Source organism: Euprymna scolopes, chromosome 7, assembly GCF_053919585.1.
Source record: "Euprymna scolopes isolate OS-2025 chromosome 7, ASM5391958v1, whole genome shotgun sequence".
NCBI lineage: Eukaryota > Metazoa > Mollusca > Cephalopoda > Sepiida > Sepiolidae > Euprymna > Euprymna scolopes.
Genome location: NC_136488.1, coordinates 94,975,403 through 94,996,172, shown reverse-complemented (window position 1 = coordinate 94,996,172; position 20,770 = coordinate 94,975,403). Strand labels below are relative to the sequence as shown.

Here is a 20,770-nt window from a genome sequence, read left to right as displayed (position 1 = left end):
GTATGTGTGTGTGTGGATGAAGCTGGAGTCCTTTTCCTTTTGCATTCTTGGCCATAGAGTGACATTAGATGGTTTGTAGAGAATGAGTCTTTGGGTTCCTTTGCATTGGGCCGGCTGGAGAAGCCTGAATCGTTTCAGCTGCTTGTCTCCTTTTTTAAAGGAGTTTCCAACTTGCTTATTACTTTTACAGATAAGTGTTACTTTATGGAGGTTTGGGAATATTTCTATTGGCATGTTAAACTGTACCCAATTTTCTGAACAGCACATAAACTTTTTTTAAATCGGTTCAATTGACAGTCGATATTATAGATTGTATATTGTCTGAAATATGAAGCTAACATAATTTTGTTTTCAGGATTGTAATTAAAATTATCAATAGCGCCAAATAGCATTTTGTGAAAATACACTTTCATTTGACCTGTATTTGATAATTTGTATATTTTCTGTTCCTATTGAGTATGAATAAACATTTCTCAAATCTTTTCATTAAATTAAAATTCCTATTGTTTTTCCATTTTTTGCAATTTGTTTTTTTTTTTTTTTGCAATTTCTCTTCTATTGCAGATTTTTGTTTTGTTTGGTGCTTATTAATTTCCAACATTTTCAATTCCTCCATTTTTTTCATCACGTAAAATCAACTAACTTCTTTTTTTTTGTGTGTATGTATATATATATATATTCTAACACAGTCATAAGTTTTCTCACTGGAAGATAAATTAACTTAGCAAGAGAAAAAATAAGTTCATTCAACTTATTCTCATGTTTCTGATTAAACAATTAAAACGACAAAGAAAAACCTTTTTGCTGGGGTTTCTTTTTCATTTTTGTGATTGACTTTCAAAACTTCGATCTGAGATCTTTCATCATACTCAAGAATGTGAACCTTTTTTCAATCTTATTTTCTGATGTTAGAATGTTTTTCTTTCGCAGATTTGACAAACCTTGTGTTAAAAATCCAATACAGCTTTTAACTTCGCTATTATTCCTGTAATTAACAATTTTTCTGAGCACATCACCCACGTCTTCTTTTCGAAAAGCCAACATGCCAGTTGTAGCAATGGTTAGGTTGTATCTGACAAAAGTCTGAGTTTTCGTTGCCAGTGTTGTGTGCAAAATAAGTCCAGATTATTTTATATCTGAATAAGTTCAAGTTCTTGTTGCCAGTGTTGTTACCTTGAAGAGACACTAATAAATAAGACAACACAGTAGTATATTTACAGGAATGTGTATTTACAGAAGTACACAATAATATAGTACAGAAAAAAATACTTCAAGATGGCTTTGAGACTTCATTGTAAGCTCCTTTATACATGTGTCTAGAAGTGTCCATATAATCACAAAATAGGTTGAATCATCACACTATAACAATCAGTGACTTTATAAAAGCCAAAATTCAATAAATCTTTTTATTAGCTAATTAAAAAAAGAATTTTTTTTAATTTTAAAAATTCATTATTATTATTTTTCAATCAACATTTATAAAGCTTTAATTTCTTTTTGTCCTCCAAAGAAAAATGAAGGGGGATTTTATATATAGGTTCCCGAGCGGCACTTTGCCTTGTTATGCCACTATCTATATCTATATAAAATTGAATTTTTCATTGCACTTACATTAATATTAAAAGCCTACTTTTTTTAAAATTTAAATGAACTTCTTAATATATTCAGTCATGGGTATGCGAGTAACTAAATAAAGGTTAACTAATTTGCATATTCTTTTGAAAATTGAACTTTAATTATTTATTTCTATGGTTTCATTTAACTCTTATGCTCAGTTCTATTTATGCACAGTTTCTACATTGTGCATAATTACGTAGCATTTAGGATGCAAAAGTTCTAGCATACACAAATGTATTTATATAGTGACTGTGTCTGTGTGTGTAAAGAAGGTCTTTACAAACTCCCCTGTCAATTTTTGGTCTACAAACTTCATCAGGTGGTAACCACGGCGGATAGGAACTCTGAATCTCCTGACTGCATTCACTGCAATTACTGTCTTCCGTGGTTGTTGTCGTCTCACCACGTTTTGGCCAAGTAAGCCTCTGGCCGGCTTTGGGTAGGATTGAAACTGCTATCTTCAGACAATTCTCACCTGGAACCGTAGAGATTCAACGTCTCTATCAAATGCGCCATGGCCCACATGGGGCAATCAAGGTTGAATTTTTTTATCTTATAAATTCATGTTTATTATCTGATCTTCCATAGTCGGGTCCGTACTGAATGGTATATATTATTTTAATTGGAATTCAACTAAGAAAAGATGAGGATAATAGTCCGCAATAAATAAAATTAATAAATAATACTCATCTCAATGAATTCCAATTAAAATAATATATACTATTCAGTACGGACCCGATTATGGAAGATCAGATAATAAACATGAATTTATAAGATCAAAAAATTCAAACTTGATCGCCCTTCGGAGCCCGTGGCACAGTTGATAAAGACGTTGAATCTCTATGGTTCCAGGTGAGAATTGTCTGAAAATAGCAGTTTCAATCCTACACAAAGCCGGCCAGAGGCTTACTTGGCCAAAAACGTGGTGAGACAACAACAAATACGGAAGACAGTAATTGCAGGGGATGCAGTCAGGAGATTCAGAGTTCCTATCCATCGCGGTTACCACCTGACGAAGGCCAGAGGAATAGTTGGCCGAAACATTGTGAAACAACTAAAAAATGATGAGGATAATAGTCCGCAATAAATAAATAAAATTAAGATAATTTTTCTTTGTACTTAAACTTGTTGAATTAAACATGAATTTCCTAATTACTTTGCTTTCAGACATCAAATTTCTTGTCTTTAGTACCTTTATCTCGATATACTACTCCCAATACAAAAAGATAAAAATGGATTTTTTTCCAAAGTTTGTATTTTATATCTTCTCACGGTTTAATTCATTAAGACAAATGTCACATATTTCATTTGTACCTTTTTTTCTCTCCATTGTGTCAACTGACTGCAGGACTAGTCTATTAAAAAACATCTCTATACTTTACAAAAAAATGCATTTATCTTTTTTAATTATTTTTCATAAAATGATAAAATGTGAATTTTAATTTACCTTTCCTCAATTTACCAGTTAACATGGTTATAGTATATATTTCTCATGGGCTCATAGTTTTACAAAAATTAATTTAGTCTGGTGGAGTATTCAGCTTAGTTGTAGTCATTGTAATATTAAGAAAATACGGCACACTCACGTTGACACACCGGTTCTTGTCAGATCACTGAAGTTAAGCAACGTTGAGCCTGGCTAGTACCAGATTGGTGACCATTTGGGAAGACTAGGCGCTGTGTGTGCTTTCCTCTTATCTCAAAATTGTTTCTAGTCATCCTAAACCTCCACTTGCCACTGGTATTTAACAATGTACACTCAGGAGAGGTGTGGTTGGAGATTGCGCAACTCTTGCTACAAAAATTTCATGTGAAGGCACCCTTACAGTGGGTATCCATATTAAGAAAACCGAGGAACTAAAATCGTGATCTGCTGACATCATAGAATTTGGTCTAATGAATCTGGTCACAGGTCTCAAAAAAATTACTAGAAGTAGATAACATCTAATGACAAAACAGAAAGAAGACAGGTAGCTACTTATGGGGATTTAGCAAAGAAGCCAACAAATGAAAAAAAAAAAAGGATAAAAAATTAAAATATATAACAAATAAATGTTACCAACCTGGACAAATTTTGTGTGTTTTAATGGAATCTAAAGCTTTAATTTGGTCTGAAAAAAGAACTAGTGTCAAGCTGCTAAGTAAAACCGGCAGTCAAGGCTAACGAAAACATGTTGTTTTCAGAGCGTCCAAAATGGCTCAAAATTCGAGAAAATAAACAAAATACTGATAGAAATCCACCCAATAAGTGCCAGGAAGTGTTACAGTAACATTTATTGGGTAGATTTCTATCATAATTTTGTTTATTTTTTCGAATTTTTTAAGACAGCGTGTTTTTGCCAGCTGTTACATTCGGACACCTGCAATTAAAAGAGAAAATGTTTTGCCAAGTAAATATAGCAAAGTAAGATTTTTTTGAAAGTTTAACTATTAATAAAATTTGGAATTTCATAGTGATACTTAAAAAGTACCATTGTATATATTAATTATTAATCAAATAAATCATTAAATGAGTTTTCGTTATTATTAGTTTATCATTTTTTTTTATTTAGCTGTGTGTTTGTTAGTGCCAAAAAAAGCGGCATGAATGCAGTCGACAAAATGTTTTTTTAACCTCACAAAGAGAATAACAATCTTAGTAAAGAAAAATTAATCAGAAAAAGAAAAATTCAAACTTTTAATTAAATTGTACAAGAGTTTTGTAATGTTTTAATATTTGATGTTCAAAATATTTTTGCACTAGGAAAAATTTGTCCATGTTAACATTATTTGCTTGAATTTAATTTGTTTTATTTATTTTTGTTCACTTATCATTCATTTTCAGTTAAACTAATTTATTGTTTGTTTTTGTTTTTAAAATTATTTGTTTGGCTTTTGAAAAAATATTGTTCATTCTGATTTAAAAAAAAAATATTGTAGTTCATTTTGATTTCAAAAAATAATTTATTATTGTCTTAATTTTAAAAAAAATTTAGTGTTTGATTTAAAGTGAATTGTTTAATAATTGTTTTTGCCTAAATTCATATTTCATGTTTTGCAACATTGTCTTCTGCTTCAAACATATGTAATTTTACTTGCATAATTTTTACATTTATTTTGATTAAAGTTCAGTTTTGCTATAAATCAAATCGTCTTTGTTATTTTCTTTTTAAATGCAATTTATAAGAAAATAATGAACATATTTTAGTTTTTAAAATCCATGAAACAACAAAATGTTTTAACGCATAAACACGCAACTTTTCCGTCTTGAATTCTTTTTTAAAATTAATATTGAGTGAGTTTTAGTACAAATCATTGTGTTCCTTATTTTTCTCTTTTTAATGCAATTTTAAAGTTTTTTTATGCTTTTTGTAAAAATTCTTGATTTTTCATCAATAATTTGTTCAACAGATTTTGCTTGCTAGAACCTCATTGATGACATCATTTTTCAGTTCATGGGCCTTAATGACATATATTATGAAGCGCACAACTTAGTGCTATCCTAGAGGTAACATCACTTGATGGAATACCACTCTTTGCATGAGCCAGAAAGGGAAATATTCTCATGTCAGATTGTCTTAACAAACCCTTATACAGAGAGACTGAAGGGCACTTGAGGGCAGTGTCTAGGACACATCCTCTCCTATTTAGTACTAGCATGGATACCTGGCATTGCCCAGGTGGACATGAAGTTCAGTTTGGACACGACTGCTATACTAAGGATAATAAGCACCTTCATCAATACCCCCCTCTCCCACAAAAATCCAAATCACCCAAAAAGTGAACAACCACCCCACCAGATATTTCGGCAGAAGGGATACGAAGAGAAGTAGCTATTCTCCGGATCCCCCTCTAAAAAATAAATATATGAATCAAAACAACTTTTCTTTCAAATGAGCTGCGCCAGCTGGGTTCAAACCTGAAACGCGACACAGGAAAAAAGTTACTGGCTAACGTGCTAGCTGTCACGACAACAATGATTTATGACGTCATGATGTTGCAAAATAACATTTTTAAACATATTTTCAGTTTGCCACGCATGCATGACTTGCAAAAATCGCGATACTAAAAGTGACCCCCCTTGCAAGAAATGGTCTAGTTGACCACCACAGAATTAATCTTTTTGTCTAATTTTCACATATTATGCATCTGAGAGATTTCTCTTTTAGATGGTAGAAGTTTCAATCTGGTCCAATGCGGCTGACAAAAGTTTTTAGCGGACATAAGAACACACAAACATACAAACGTTTAAGATTTATATAATAGAAGATGCAAAGACACATGTACAACAAAACTTAGTAACAAACATCACACTTTGCAGGATTACAGCTCGTCTCTTCTTTTTTCTCAATTTCCTTATCTTTGACTACAGATGAAGTATACTAATGAATGCCAGAAATTCACCTGTTATTTCAATTTCAGAGATTCGCCCGTATGCGTTTGCATATGTCTGATTAAACTCGATTTACAAGAACAAGAAAATCCACACACATTACAAGAATATGGTTTTTCTCCTGTATGAGTTCGCATATGTATAACTAGATTGGATTTACAAGAACAAGAATATTCACATCTTTTACAAGAATATGGTTTTTCTCCAGTATGTGTTCGCATATGTGACACTAAATTCGACTTGAGACAACAAGAATAACTGCATATTTTACAAGAATATGGCTTTTCTCCTGTGTGCCTTCGCATATGTATGACTAAACTTGATTTAAGAGAACAAGAGTATTCACATATTTTACAAGAATATGGTTTTTCTCCAGTGTGTTTCCGCACATGCCTGACTAAGTGTAATTTCTTAGAACAAGAATATTCACATACTTCACAAGAATATGGCTTTTCTTCAGTGTGTGTTCGAATGTGTGTCACAAAGGTTGATTCATGCAGGAAAGAATATCCACATATTTCACATTTGTATGGATTGTCTTTGCTGTGTTTTTCCATGTGTTGTACCAATGTTGATTTAGAAGAAAAACAAGCGTCACATATTTTACAAGATGGATTCTCTTTAGCATGCTTTTCCATCACTCCTGTTTCAGAGTTTCTTAGAAATGATGAATCACATTTGTTATAAGAATAATTGTTCCCCTATGGATGTTGAAGACTTTATTATACTCCAAAATTTGTTCACTTATTTCACTTTTTACTTTTATATAAATATGATTACATATTTTTCACAGTAAAGTTCGCTTTTGTGTTTCATATAAGAATATACATAGTAAATCACAAAGAAAATGATCCATCCAAATCCAAATGCTTAAAAGCAGGAACACCTGTAAGCAAAAAAAAAAAAAAAAAAAAGTTTTAATTTTATTTATTACATTTCAATGCATTCATATTGTTTATCCTTATTATTGCATTAAACTCGCAACCTCGTGGTAGAATTCACTCTGGAATGTTATACTGCAAGATATTTCTATGTGACAGCTTTGTGCATAAAAAACGATTAAGAGATATATGCTAGAATGTATTTGTGCCTGCAATTTCTGATGGTCATGTTCAAATTGTAATTTATAAGGTTATATATCTGGTGTCTGAGTGAGAGCTAGAAAAAAAACTTTGGTTTGAACATGAATGATACATATTGAATTTGTTAAATTTTAAATTGTAATGTTAAATATTATAAGTGTCTTGTTAGATTGACAGTTGAAGAAAAACATGTGCTTTGCTTAACTGATTTCAAGAATTCATTTTCGGGTCTAATTATTTAAAAACAATTTTTTTGAGACTAAACTAGCTTTGGCAACTTAATAAAGGTCACATTGGTGATGCTATTCTTGAAATAAAATGAAGCCTACTTATTGTGAACTGAATTGAAGACTCGGATTTGTGGGCGAAACAAAGGTTCTCATTGACTGACTAATTGTAAAATAGAAAAAGATATGAAATAATCTTAAAGTGAATCCTCTCAATAAAAGAACTGAGAGCTTTCCAGAATATAGTAAGCCAGTATTAGAGATTAGTTAATAAATAATTCGATAAAAGAGAGTTTGATTGTCTTGAAATAAAGTAAATTAATTGGGAGGTAAATAAGATTAATGAATTAATATGAGATCATTTACATATGTCAAAGAAATCAAGACAATAACAACCTGGAATAGTGTACGATCGTTTCAGAGATGATATCAAGTTTATTTGAATAGTCATCCCCATCAGCACGGGGAGAGAGAGAGAGAAAGAGAGATAGCAGTCAGCTAAGAATTAAAAGCAAGAACAAAAACGATTACAGAATTCTCTTTAATTTATCATCTTCTAAGAGACAAAAGTGCAAAGAAAATTTCGAAGTATGTTACACACCCGTATTCCAATAAACATTTTGTTCCTAATGAGTTTTTATTTCTGAGTCCCTTTTTTTCCTGGGATTCTTATTTATGACTCTGTTCTCGATGAGATAATCAAATATTTTTTGTTTCTTTTGAACTTAAACTTTCCATCAGATTAATTAAATCTATTTCGAAATTCTTCATTGCCGTTTTTTCTTGAAATCTTATATGATTTCAGTCCATAATATTTTACTATCAACCTTTGAGATTCGTCATTATGTTGAGATCACAGGAAAATGATCCAGAAGTTCTTGAGTTTCTCAATTTTGTTGTCCTATCGTAATGTTGGTCTCTTCAACTCATATACCTCACAAAGGTGTTGATGCTGCCAATGAGGTTTCTTCTGTAAGTGCCTTCAGAGGAAATGGGGATAATTGATAAAAGGCTGAATTTTTTATGAAACATATCTGGGAGTATTTAAATCAGCTCAAAATCATAAAGAAACAATGGCTAGAAGCCAGAACATGAGAACAACATTGAGTAGTTAATTATATACTTAATAAATAATTCAATAAAAGAGAGTTTGTCTTGAAATAAAGTAAATTAATTGGGAGGTAAATAAAATTAATAAATTAATATGAGATCATTTACATATGTCAAAGAAATCAAGACAATAACAACCTGGAATAGTGTACGATCGTTTCAGAGATGATATCAAGTTTATTTGAATAGTCATCCCCATCAGCACAGGGAGGGGGATAGGAGAAGGGTTGACATCAAATTAACTCTCAATTAGCAGCATCAATAGGATTTGGATTCCATATTGAATCAATGGGTAACTGGAAAAAAATAATAAACAATTAATAATATATTAGTTTACTAAAGGACAGGTATATGCTAAAAATCAGAAAATACATAAACAATTTTTTGGAGAGCATATAAAAAGAATGTATAAATAAAGAAATAATAATGGAAAAATAAAATTAAAAAAATAAAATATTAATTGTTAAAACCAATTGTTAAAGGTTTATATGATCCTAGAAAGGTTTGAAAGTGTGTGTGTGTGTGTGTGTCAGGGAGGGGGTCTATAGTATAGTATAAAATTTAAAATGGAGGGATTACTGAATGCATATATAATTATTATAACAATATTAAAAGCAAATTTATGGTTATATCAAAAACTAGCGGGAGTGCCCAGCGTTGCCCGGGTGTTTGGAGGTGTGTGTGTGTGGGGGCGGGGTAAATCTAAACAAAATGGAAACTAAAGAATAAGCAAAGTAATATAAATATTATAAAATAAAAATGATGTTCAAAAAAAAAAAAAAAACAGCGAAGATGATGGAAAAAAACAATGTGTAAGCGAACGATGTTAAAAAAGTCAGAAAAACAAAAAGAAAACAGCGAATGTGATGGAAAAAAAAGAAAAAACAACAGAAATGGCATAAATAACCTTGTTTCAATATTAAAAGTTTAAAAATCGAAAAAAAAACTGATACTTCGGATTGAACCTGCAATCTTAAGATAACGACGCTGCCACTTTGACCATTGTGTCATGACCACGTGAGCAAATTTGTGTTGGTTTTTATAATATTTAAACTAATTCAAGTAAACAACGTCTTTTGCGCATGCGTATTTGGCTAGCTTGTCATGAGGGAATGATTTTTTGCTACCCCTCCCTGTAGAAAAGTGTCCTGTTGAGGGTGAAGGAATTAATGTTTTTAGCCAATTTTTCAATATTTGTCATCCGAAGGGTCGAGCTTCAAAATGATACCAATCTCGTGAAAATTCGTTGCCTCTGTTGAAAGTTTTTGCAAGACATACAAACACACACATTTTGCCTTTTATATATATAGAAGATAAAAATTTATAAAGGTACTAATAATTCTTGTGGTATCGTTTTGAAACTCAACCCTTCGGACGACAAATATCGAAAAATTGGCTAAAAACATTAATTCCTTCACCCTCAACTGGGCACTTTTCTACAGGGAGGGGAGGCTAATCTATATATATAAAAGCGAAAATGTATGTATGTGTGTATGTTTGGATGCCTGCTAAAAACTTTCGACAGACGCGATGAAAATTCACAAACTCGGTATCACATCAAAGCTCCATCCTTTGCTCGAAAAATATCGTAAAATTGGCCAAAAACGTTCATTTTTCACCCCGAAATCGACAATTTTCGACAGGGGAGGGTCAACAAAAATGGTTCTCTCGTGATAATGACCGATTCTACACATGCGTCAGATGACATCGTGACCTGATTTACTTTAAATAGTTGAAAAGCCGAACAAATTTCATGTACGTCTCGTTAGCTCAGTTGGTTAAGGCCTTGGTTCATTATCTAAACGTTTTGGGTTTGAATCGTGGAGTGAGATGGGTTTTTTTTTTTACTTTTAAAATTTAAATATTGAATCAGTGTTATTTAAGCCATTTTTCATGTAACGTTCGTTTTTCTGCTTTTTATTCTTAGCAACACCCAAAAACACCCGGGTACCCACCGATTTTTTAAATTTTAATATCGAAACAGGCTTATTTAAGCCATTTTTCACATGTTCGTTTTTCTGTTTTCATCGTTTGTTTGCCCTACGTTAGTTTTTTTTGTGTTTTTTTTATTGTTTGATCGCCGCGTAGCGGGCAAAAACAGAAACTGGCTTCCGCAACTTGACGTTGTCGCACCTGCTAATTTCGGTTTATAAACGTCAACTTAACACACTTATCAATTCATCTGTTCCCGTGGTCGAGATGGTTAGGTTGCAGGGTTTTTTTTTCCCATTTCCTTTCCACCTCCGCATCAAACGTTCGGGGTTCAAGCCTACCTTTATACTAAAACTATTTTTTTTCTTTTACACCTCCAAACAACCGGACATTTTTTTTTTAACAGGGTTGTTTTAATCTACCCCCACCCACCAACACACACCTCCAAACACCCGGGCAACGCCGGGTACCCCCGCTAGTCTAATATATAAAGGCAAAATGGGCGTGAGCATTTGTGCATGTCCATGAAAGGCTTTTTGCGTTGGTTAGATTCCAAGAAGTTTACTATATTTTAGAACTTTTTATATACTCCCTAGATTTTAATATCTATGATTTATTTGAGCGACTTTTACAAAATTCACGCTATTCTGTTCTGTCATGTGTTCGTTCGGCTTTTTTGTATAAAAGCGAAACTGAATCAAAATAAAATCAATTCGCTGGCCTTTGGGGCCAGCATGTCTTGAAGGCAATCAACTTTGATCACTGTGGAGAATACTCTTCATATCAGACAATTGCTATTCATTAAGACACTGCCAGAGCTCCCCCTCTTATCCGGGAGCTGGTTTCGCACATCATCGTGGGGAAACAAATATGGCAGAAAGCTGAAAGCTTAACAGGCTTACAGCCAAACATAAGTGCGTGATTTCATTTCTTCGCCTGCGTGAGCTCATTCACTTAACTTTCACTTTTTGCATGTCAACTATTTAATCATTAAATTAGAATGCTTTTCACTTCCTGTCACGTTGTGTGGTAAAATGTCACGTTTTCTTTCACTTTCTTTTCAGCCTTTGTTTCAAGGTTTCGAGTTCGAGCCTGCCTGCCTACTGCAACTTTTATTTTTCTCAACACATACCTCCAAACATCTGGGCATCCCTGCTAGTTTAATTATAAATCTAAAAACCATTTTCACTGAAAATGTCTTCCTAAAACTGCTCATCCCAAAAATACCTTTCCCGAATCGGAACCCCTAAAAACAACCCTCCAAAACTTCTACTCGATGATTTGGGTGAGGATACTTATCTTTTGCCTGATAAATAAATGTACCTTTCTGCTGACCATTCTGCTTCACTGTGAATGCCCAGGAAAATCCCCATCAGATTATTTTAAAACTCGTAAACATTAATCAGAATGGGACTTTTCCGTGCCACTCATCATGAAGCAGAACAGTTCGCAGAAACCGGATGTAAACAAAAAACACGCAGAACTTGGGAATAACCGAAAATCATTTATTTTGCAAGCAACCCTGTTGCATTCAAGAACTTATTTTTCTCATATCAAATAAAATAAAAACCAGTAAAACTTGCAGAGAACGCTCTGTTTTGTTTTAAAAATGGAATGGAAATTTAAATTTCGTTCCGTTTTAATCTTTTAATTGGGTCCCCCCCCCCAAATCGAAAGTAATAGAAAGAATTACATTCAACAATCATACTTTTTATATATAAAAAAAAAACAAAAAAACGAAAGATTTTTTTTTTTATAAAAATAAAATTTTATTAACAAAAACGAAATAATTTAATTTTTAAACGAAAAAAGTCAATTTGGTATACTTTTTTGGTATCTTTTTACATAAGTCCAGCTCAGCGTTCACATTTGAAATTTCGACATTTATAGGTTTTTGGGTATGCTTACAACAAATAAACACCCTCAACCTCACCATGTTAAGGACGGCTTTTGGAATAGACCCCCCCCCCAACCTCCCCATGTTAAGAACAACTTTTGGAATAGATACCCCCAAACTTGTCAGCATACCTGAAAACCTACAAAAGTTGACATGTAAAAATGTACTGAATTTAAAATGGAACGAATTTAATGTAAAAATGTACTGAATTCAAAATGGAACGAAATTTAAATTTCTGTTCCATTTTTAAAACAACGGCACTTCTGCAGGGCAGTGACATATTAGCAACAGAAACGAGTTATCGACTCCTGTTCTTCAAAAGAAAAATGATGTCTAGCAGCCATTATGTGAACCTCAAATATAAACAAGTGTTTACGATAACGCAAAAATATATAATAACAAAATAAATAACACAAAATATATGAAAATCGAAACATTTATTGTATAAAAAAATGTATCAAAATATAATTTTAATGTATTAATAGAATTTCTGGCGCTTATGTCAACGGAACCTTAAATCTAAGGGAGGTAACCAGCATAGATATAGCAAAAATAAGCATATTTTGCAAGATATAATTTGGGACGCTGAAATAATCAGTAGAAAAATGAAAGAATGTTCAATGAAAAAGAAAAAAAAAATGATTACACGATTACTGTAGCCAAGTCCAGAAATTGCTAAAGCAGTTTACGATAACGAAACAAGTTAGTGAAGTTAATCAACAAACTTAAAATATAACACTGTTAAGTAACAAAATAAACTTATTAATTAACATACACAAAAATGCAAACTGTTACAATGTAATGGTGTTAATTAATCCACAATAAACATTAAATAAACTTGTTTGAAATGATGGTAATTAATCAAAAACAAAAATTAAGTAAACTTGTTAATTAACGAAAATAACAAAACATTTTGAAGGAGATTTTGATGTATTTAAACCGTCATTTTAATATTTTTTAAATAAAAATAAAAAATTAAAGAATAAGAAATTTATTTTTCTTTATTTTAGGTAATCAGTCAACGTCAGAATGATTAAAACTTTTTAGAAGGAGATTTTGAAGTATTTAAACCGTCAATTTCTGGCTATGATAAAAGTTTAATTTAATTTTTTTTTTTTTTAACTATTCTGTAGTTTCATTTTGCAAGGTATAATTTGGGGCGCATATTAATTAACAAAACAACAAAAATAGAAAACGTTTTTGAAGGAGATTTTGAAGTATTTAAGCCGTCAATGTAATTTTTTTAAACGAAAATAAAAAATTAAAAAATAATTTCTTTTTCTTTATTTTAGATAATCAGTCATTTTTGTCTATGATCAAAGTTTTTTTTTTTTTTTTTTTTACTATTATGTTCAAATGTATTAAATAAAAGGGGGAGAATAACAACGTTAAAAAATTCTGCACAAGATAAAGTGTTCGGGTTGGGGAAAATAAATAAAAATAATAAGGAAAAATAAATAAGGGAAGCATTTTTAAATATCTTTAAATAATAAGGAAAAATAAATAAGGGAAGCATTTTCCATTGGCTAATTTGACTACAACTTCTTGATTGTTGGCTATACAAAAGATAAACAACTTTTTAATTGGGTTTGGAATTTAATTTTTTATTGCTTTTGGCTACAGAATCATTACTAAAATTTCTTAGAACAGATAACATGTCTAATTTAGGATGTCCCAGAGTTTCTAAAGAACATATAGTGGACCATATCTTCACTCCATGAGAAATTAGTGAGTTAAATTGAACATTTAGTTCATTTTTACCCAAAATAACAGAGGATAAGATTCAGTGTACAGCTTCCATTGGATGGATAGGGAATTCTAACCCTTGTTTAGCATGTGAAATCTACTACTAAAAGAAGTAAACTCACAGACAGATGGTATTGGGTATGCTGGAACTGTAGGTCAGTTAGCATGCGAAAGGGGTCATTTTTTAAAAAAAAGCTGTCTGCAAATAAGGAAAATAATTATGATAGCTTTTTGTTGGAGTATGAATGAAGCAAACTGCAATTGAGAAAGAATTCGGCATTACATCCCATGCCATTGTAGATTGGAAACAATTTATTAGAGAAGTTTGTGAGCAGGATATTTTAAGCAAGCCAATATTGCTGGGTGGGTTAGCTTTGGATAACACACCAAAAGAAGTAGAAATTGATGAATCCTACTTCTTTAAAAGAAAATATAACAGAGGTAGATTTAGAGACGGGATCTGGGTCTTTGGGACAATAGAAAGAAATAGGAATAAATGTAATGTAACAACTGTAGAAAGGAGAGATAGAGAAACATTGTTCCTAATAATTCGATCATGGATTTTGCTGAAAACACGTATCATATCTGATAGTTGGGCTGCGTATGATACTTTAGGCGAGTATGAAAACAGCATATATGAACATGTCACAATCATTCATGATACTAACTTCATCAATCCTAATGATAACAGCATCCGCACACAGACAATTGAAGGTAAGATGAAGCCATGTTTAAATATTAATTAACATTTCAATTTGTTTTTAATTATTAAAGAAGATACGTTAAAAATAATTAGCATTGAAATTTATATGCTTTTCATTAGTTTTTACGATTTACTAAAATAAAGAAAAACAAATTTCTTATTTTTAACTGAAGCTTTTTGATCTCATGCCAAGAGACACATCCGAAAATTGTTGGGGACGAGAACTGAGATGTTTCACCTTCATCTCATGGAGTTTCTTTGGCAGAAAAGGGAAAAGGGAGAAGTATTCCCCCATATAATTATTGCCATCAGAGAGCAATATGTGATATGATATTTCATTTCCATTAATTAACAAGTTTATTTCATTTTTGTTGTTGATTAATTAACATTGTTTCATTGTAACAGGTTGTTTACTTTTGTTTTGTGTACGTTAATTAATAAGTTTATTTTGTTACTTAACATTGTTATATTTTAAGTTCGTTTATTAACTTGTTTTCTTTTTGTCGAAATTTCCGGGACTAACTTCAACTTCACCCGGCGTTTGCAGGTATAGTATTCGTGTAATCATATATATATATATATATATATATATATATATATATATATATATATATATATATATATATATATATATATATATATATTCATTTAACATTCTTTTATTGTTCTACTGATTCTTTCAGCGTCACAAATTATATATGACAAAATATGCATATTTTTGCTATATCTATCTATGCTGGTTATCTCCCTTAGATTAAAGGTTCCGTTGACATAAACGTCGAATTTCTTTTCAATGAATGATTCATAACTGAAAATGAAACAATAAAGATAATAAAAACATGAAATATTTATAGATTGTTTTTAGAATTATTTTTTTTTTACTGTAAGGTAAACAAAATATAATTTTAAAAACATGAAACATTTATAGAGGTTCAAAAAAAATATATATATATATACATATATATTTGTACAGAAAGGTTGTATAAAAATGTATCATAAATATAATTTCAATTTGCACGCATTTTTAGAAAAGGAAGAGTTGTCGACCCCTGTTCTTTGACTGACAAGTGACATCTGTCGGCGGTTCTTGCAACTAAAACACACACATTTCGCCTCATGTCACTGACATGCAGAAGTGCCAAAACAACTATAAAACAGGGCGTTCTCTGCAAGTTTTACAAAAAAAAATTATCAGAATTGAAATGGTCGAATAAATGTAAACACGTGGTATAGCAAACGTTAAAGATAGTTCGACACAATAAAAACAAAACTTACATATATTCGTACTGTGATTCGACCTGTTAATACGATTGGTGACTTTTCGAGTGTTTGATTTGATTTTAGATTATTAGTTCTTTTGCGTTTATAACAATCTCAACAATAATGAGATAAATAAAATCTCAACAAAACAAACGGGGTAAAGAAAAAACAACAACAAAAACAATCGGTTACAATAACATCGCTGAGTTTGTAATGTCCGGTCATTACGGACTGAAAAATTGCTGTTCTCTGATTGGATAATATTTTAATGTAGTTTCTAAAATAGAAATTAACTACTCACCCACCCATTTGAAATTGAAAATTAACAGAACATCTCGGTTCCTGGATTTTTTTTTCTCAACTCATAATATTTTTTTTTTTCAAGAATTTATTTAATTATCAACAAATAATAAAATCAAACTTTTTTTTTTTTTTTTTAATAATTAGAAATTTTGGAGATACTTTTTAGGAAACAATCAAATCAAACTTTTATCCGCTGGTGGCATAATTGAAAAAAAAAAAAAAAAAAAAAAGTACTAACGGTGTTTGTTGAGACATGTATGTAAGGGAGATAACTAGCATCAACTAAGCAAAAAATGACAGAGATAATGAAATAATTGTGTTTGTTTTACAATTCACAGAGATTCAAAAAAGTGGCCAAAAATTGAAATATATAACAAATGAATGCTATCAAAGACAAGATAAGTTATTCTTCTACCAATTTGGAAACGTTTTTAGTGGTTTTACTTACTTTAAGCCGTTTATTACGTTTACGTATTCGTATACGTGAGAATAAGAAAAATAACCGCGATTTGAATATTTGAAGTTTTGAGCATTACTTAAAAATAAGAAATTATACAAAATACTGTTAGAAACCCATCCAATATACGTTACTAGTTTGGATAGATTATGTTAGATACGTGCAAAATGAATAGCCAATGCTCAAAATGTATAAACATTTTGACCCCTCCCCCTCTACTTAAAAATTCACTAAAAATCAGGAAATTAACCAATTTTAATGAAATTTTCAGTCTTTATCAATTAATAATTACGGAATATAATAAACCCATTATTTTTATTTAAATTTTAGTGGAAATGTATTATTTTGTTTAAACAAAAAATACCTTGGTACTTGTGCATTTTGTTACTATTTTCTGTGCTTCCACCTAATAATTTAATAAAAAAAAAACAAAACAAAGATATCGTGAAGCCTAAATGTAGCCTGAAAAAACTATTTAAAAATAGCGCGGTGGCAAAAGTGCACAAGCATCAGTACCTTTACTAACGTTATTGCTTTCAGTAGTAAAACAAAAATTAATGAATATACTTTTGCTTTTTTTATGAAAATAAAGCAGCGTAAATTTTAAAAAGAAAAAAGAAAATTTAATTTTTTCAAAGACATTACGAAAAAAATCCCCTAAAGTCCGTATTAATGAGTTACATCCAACAAAAGAAATTTAATTTACACTGCATATCAAATTATTAATGAGTTTACATTTTTTTTACATATTTAAGGAACAAGTGAATAAAAATCCATGAAACTTTGAGAAAGTGCTTACAATACTATTCAGCTACCCCAGTCAGAAAATAAAAGTATTGAAAGCAGTATTAGCGAAACTATGGCAGAAGATAGGAATATCTGTTGATTTCAGTGTGTCAAGTTATTAACGAGGCTGAGAAAAAAACACAATATACCCATAACTTGTTTATTGAAATAATTTTCAAACATTAAATGAACTAGGAAATTGCTTAGAACACAAAAATTACATAGCAATTTTTACGTTGAAATAATTAGTAGGGGATATGCAATCCTTTTTTATGAATGACTTGTAAAAGACGCTTGTCCACAGAATTAGTCAAATTTGTGATTTCGTCAACAGTTAGTCCTTGTGATACCTCTTGGAGAGCATCCCACAACTCATCTTTGCTCTTAAATTGGTGTCCACTTGCATAGAGGCGTCGCTTCATGATACTCCAAAGGTTCTTAATTGGGTTCAAATCTGGTGAATTCGCAGGCCACTCTATCTTCTGTAGCCCAGAGAACCCCAGTTGTTGCAAATACTCTTTGCTTTTGTTTGCTGCATGCAAGGGAGCATTATCCTGCATAAAAATAATGGTTCTTTTGAATGTCAACCTTTGCTTCTTCAGCCATAGTTCAAAGTACTCCTTCAGAAAAGCTATGTAAGCATTTGACATCATTTTTATGCCTTCTGGGACACTCCATGGGCCAAATAAAGTACCTCTGATAATCCCAGCCCAAATCATTATCCCACCACCACCTTGTTGGCGCCTTAAACGCTGATGATGATGTTGTCAACTAGGACCCATCCTTTGCTCCAATCATCTGGGTCATCAAGGGTGATGCGCTCTTCATCCATGAACAAAATTTTGGAAAAATCCGTTTTCATGTTGTCCTCCGCCCATTTCAATTAGTTTTGTATGTGATGTTGCTTTAATGGAGGCTTTGTCACAGGCTTAACAGACTTTGCCACTTCTTTCAGAAGGCAACATCGAGTACTTTTTGAGACATTCTTCAATCCGGCTTGGTCAAAGTCTTTTCGACTTGTTTGCCCCGGGTTCTTAACAACTTCATGTTTAATTTGGAGTAGAGAATGGCGTGAAACAACTCTAGATTTACCTTTATCAGCTCTCTTATGCATCTTTGTAGGGTCCTTGACAAAGTTCTTCACAGTTTGATGGTACCTTCCTATCATTTTCGATATTTCGAGGGTAGGTTTATCTTTTGCTAGCTGTTCTGTATCTTTTCAGAACTACTCAAACCACCTTTACGACCCATTTTTATCGACAAAACAAACTGCCTTGTTAATAATTTGATACACCTCAAATACCGTGGATTCAGCAATTATGATGGCAAGTTGTTTACATTGCGCGGAACAGTGCGAAAATTTCACAATATGCACAGCTCAGCATTGCCAACGTTTCCAAAACTTTTCATATGAAACTACACGTAAGTTTCTGAAACTAGTAAAAAAATGTTATCTCATTAATAATTTGACACGCAGTGTAAAAGCAGGAACACAAAAAAAAAATTAAATTAAAAAAAGGGCAAGATTTTGAAACTCTTGCTTACCATCAATATCAAATCAAGGTTGCTGGATCAGGAAGAATTGTGATGCGGTTCCTGACTTTGGTAGGGGTCATTTTGGACGACAATACTCTCTTTGAACAGCGCCAAGAACCACATAATATTTACTATAAATTGAGTATAAAAGTTATGTATTAGCAAAGAAAGAAAATGAAGGATATGTATATAAATATGCAAAAGTGTTTGGACATTGTAATTTCACATACCCATCTTAGCAACAGCCAAATAGTGTAACAGTGAGAAGCACTGACTGTCACCCAAGGTGGTCGAGTTTCAATCCTGGCTTGAGGTAGTGGCTAGTCTAACCACACTGGATTACTATGAATATATATATATATATACATATATATATATATATATATTGTTACGAGCCCAGAGAGACCAGAATCGCGTAATCCCCTATACAGAATTTTCGACTCTGCATATCAATAGTTCTCCCTACATTGCTTACAACACATGAATAAAGAAAAAATAATAAAGTTATATGTCAGCTGTGAGATTTACGACCTTTATGACACGTTTGGTTTGAGATAAGCTCCCATGATTATACTCTCAAGTGATGCATACAAATGGCAAGAGTAACAAAACACATGGTTGAACACAGATTAATGCATATGAAATAATTTTGTTATGGTCATGGAATTTCCACAAGTCAACTCAATAGTTCGAAGCAGGAGTGACCACAAAAAACATAATTACGATATTACGATAAGAAATGAACAAACAAGTAAAAGAACAAGGAATATATTATGCATGAATATCATTATATCATTACAAAGTCTGATACACTGTCCGACGGAATGGGGGGGGGGGTATATATTGGAGTTGAATAAAAGAAAACGTAAAGTACAATGATCAGAAAATAATACATCCAGTTCAGAAGATTTTTGAATTATCAGAAGGTGATTCTATGGTCCATGTATTATTCAATCTTTTCTCCCTTTTCTTCCCCACTCTCTCTTCTTCTTTTCTTTTGTTTTTCTTTTCATTTTATACTGCTTCCTTTCTCTCATGTAACTGTTCATTTTAGTCTTTTCCTTTGGTAAATTATCCTGTCTGTAAGGCGATATTTTAACTATTCGTTACCTTTCTGCAAACCCTCCAGTCACTTAGTGTAAACTCTGAGTTGATTTTTATCTTGTCCTTATGTTTTATCAAGTTTTATTATGATGAGTTCATGATCTTTCGCCACATCTATTGAAACAAAACATGTTTCACAAAGTCCATTTTTGGTTCCAGTAGTTCAGACAATAGGGGCTGCCAAAAGTCACCACAGAATTACCCCACCCTATATGTAACACAATGTAACTTTATTATAAATTAATATTATCAATATAACTTTTGTACCATTTAAAAGAAGAAGGGCAAAATTAACCAGTAATAATTTTAAAAAAAATTTTTTCATCGAACGAAAATAATGAAATTGCGAGACGAAAATCGTGTTTACATAATTGGCGCTTTAAAATAATGTTCCCATGTAGTAGACATTCCGAACATGAAAACATACCCATATTTAATAAATCTAGCAAAAGTCAACTAATAGTCAAATATTGTGAAATTTTCGATACTTATCCATTTTAGAATGAAATTACATATAAAATGCAGTTTTCATAAAATATACGAGGGGAAATATTTTTTTTAGTGCGTGTCCCCCCCCCCCGTATTTATTTTTTCAAAATTCGAACAAACTATATTTAAATCTATCGAAATTTCTATTT

General features: G+C 31.6%; 1 long non-coding RNA gene across 1 annotated transcript; it reads right to left on the bottom strand.

Annotated features, from left to right (window-relative positions):
* Positions 1-1,209: 1,209 nt before the first annotated feature.
* Positions 1,210-16,279, bottom strand: LOC145279847 (uncharacterized). The gene is made up of 3 exons (XR_013868467.1): positions 15,962-16,279; positions 8,547-8,704; positions 1,210-6,875 (listed from the first exon to the last, which is right to left on the bottom strand). It is a non-coding gene; the product is annotated as an uncharacterized LOC145279847 (long non-coding RNA).
* Between the last annotated feature and the right edge of the window lie 4,491 nt (positions 16,280-20,770).